The sequence below is a fragment of the Silene latifolia genome, chromosome 8 (assembly GCF_048544455.1).
Source record: "Silene latifolia isolate original U9 population chromosome 8, ASM4854445v1, whole genome shotgun sequence".
In the NCBI taxonomy this organism is placed as follows: Eukaryota; Viridiplantae; Streptophyta; class Magnoliopsida; order Caryophyllales; family Caryophyllaceae; genus Silene; species Silene latifolia.
Genome location: NC_133533.1, coordinates 14,449,001 through 14,451,522, shown reverse-complemented (window position 1 = coordinate 14,451,522; position 2,522 = coordinate 14,449,001). Strand labels below are relative to the sequence as shown.

At 36.0% G+C, this 2,522-nt stretch overlaps 1 long non-coding RNA gene across 1 annotated transcript; it reads right to left on the bottom strand.

Moving 5' to 3' along the window:
- Nucleotides 1–373: 373 nt before the first annotated feature.
- Nucleotides 374–885, bottom strand: LOC141594152 (uncharacterized). The gene is made up of 3 exons (XR_012522024.1): nucleotides 794–885; nucleotides 584–668; nucleotides 374–463 (listed from the first exon to the last, which is right to left on the bottom strand). It is a non-coding gene; the product is annotated as an uncharacterized LOC141594152 (long non-coding RNA).
- Between the last annotated feature and the right edge of the window lie 1,637 nt (nucleotides 886–2,522).

Here is a 2,522-nt window from a genome sequence, read left to right as displayed (position 1 = left end):
AGAAAAGATCATATATATATATATACTTACAAGGAGTTGAATTTACATGAACTAATCATTCCCTAACTTCAACAAAAAATTTACTAATAAGTTGATCTAAACTCTGAGTATCATGCATTTCTAATATATTCTAAGACGTAGTTGCCCCACATGTCTCTTACCTCGTCTATATCTACACTTGAGTACCGCTCAATCACAGACGGGTTGATTGCATCTTTGCGGCAAAAACAAAGAGAAGACATTATGGTATATATAGCAGCAAGCAAGACAACATTAGCAACATCATGGTATATATAGCAGCAAGCAAGACAACATTAGCTCTAATTTAAAAAAAAAGTAATAAACACATGTTTAAATTATTACTAACCTTGTCTGGAATAACGAGATATCTTCGCCTAATAATCTCCAACATGAACCGACAAGCGTAGTATCCACATTGTATGCTATCTGGCTGGCGAGGGGCCTATTATTACATAAAAAAAAACAGACGAGAGAAGGCTCACATCAGAATCTTGAACTTTAGGTATTGTATTAGTATTAAACACAGATTTTGCACTTAATGTTATTGTATTTGAGCACGTACCCCTGTTATCGTAATAAAATCAGGGCCAACATCAGAATCTTCCGTGGGTTGATCCTGCTCGTTTGCTCTTTTCTTCTTAAAGGCCCTTTTTTAAAAAAATAAAAAAGGAGGCAGAAACTAATTTTGTTAGGGGCAAAAATATGAAAGAGCTTTTTTCTATAAATAAAAAATGAAAATGTTATTATAAATAAATCAGTATTATAAACTTACATATTAATCAAGTGCTTAAAAGTCTCGCTTGGTTGATGATGTAAAGAGTCCAACCAGAAAACTTTATTCCTTGTCGGCATGATGGCTGCTAGCACCCAATGATTCCTACATCAAGAGACATCATCATTATTAACAAGTACATATATTAGGTATGAAAATGCAATTGTAGGGGGAAACGTAATATTAATTTGTTTATTACCCTTTTTCATTATAAGCGCCAAAAATCAGCTTCTTGGTTGTCGCCAATTGCTGAGCAATATAATCTACCCGTTGTTCGAACGAGAAATCCGGAATAAATAAAGATAAAACATAGGGGCACAGGAATCCGTATAGATCAGATGGAATATTCTTCTCGGGGATCACTCTCAATTTCAATATCCTACATTATTACGGTATTCGGTATTTAAAACACTATCTAGTAGTCAGAATATTAGACTATGAAATTATTTATTAAGAAACTTACTTCATCCAAACAAATAGGTGTTGGACATCAATCTGGTCTAGGCCAGCCCATACGGCTAGCACATCCCATGATATATGTGCTTGGCGCTCAGCCCCTAGAATATCCTCCTCGAGCGGAATAGCTATCAATTGCTCGGTGGCTATGCGATGGCTAGCCTCCTCATGCAGTCTCTTCATCGTCACCGTTCTTACTTTTTGCATGTAATCCTTCCCTTTATATTGTGTGGAGTTTAAACTCCTAATTTTCAGGTCCGGGAAAGAATGAGTCTTTGATTTTGTGCTACTACCACCAGCCTACACATGTAGTAGATAATTAAAATAATAAAAAATCCAAAGGTAACATATCCTAGTTGGAGTAATAAAAATAAAAGCGTACTTAATTAAATACCTCGTCAACCTGCTCTTTCAATGATGAGGTAGTAGTAGCAGGTAAGACTGGTGGGGACTTAGGCTTATCAGTCTTTTTTGTCCCCTACACAAAATTACCATGCTTTTTATAAATACAGACAAAATATAAATAAAGGGAGCGAGGTTAATTTTTAAAAAAATGGAGAAGTTAATTAAATACCTCATCAAGTTCTTGTGAAGTCGAGGTCGTTGGCATGTCTGTGGACTTAGGCTTATCCGCCAAAGCCGCCTTTTTTGTTCCCTACAAAAAAAAAAATAACATATAAATTTAACATATAAAAACATTCAACAATTAAAAATGTAACATATATATAAGGGTATTTCTTCTAACCCCAACTGCTTTCTGCTGCTGAGGCGGCGGAGATATCTTCGCCAAGTAGATGTGAGTATCAGGCCATTGGATGAAACTTCCAAGCGCATCTCCCAGAATGGTAATGTCGTCACGAATCGGGACAGGCGGTTGAAAGTTTTCATGGCCTGGATTGATCGTAGTTATCTCTACTATTCTATGATTCGGCAAAAGTTTTTCGCCATGAATAATTACGATTTCGCTGCTGCAGATTTGTTTTCTACGAGACCCCGCCAACACGCACATGTGGCTTTTCGATTCTATTATGGTCAGCAAGAATAATCGGCCTCTTGTTTACTACTTTGAAGAATATAGACATACATTATTATATCTTTGCAAAAACGCTTCAAAGATTCAAAAGATTTTGCAAAAACGCTTTCATCTCGGCCGATTTTTGCACAAACTTCAGCATTCATATAAATTTAACTAATTAAACACTTCATGCATACCTTACGAAAACAGGAACCGACTTGAAGGGGATGTATCTTGTTTTCCATCACCGTCTTCTCA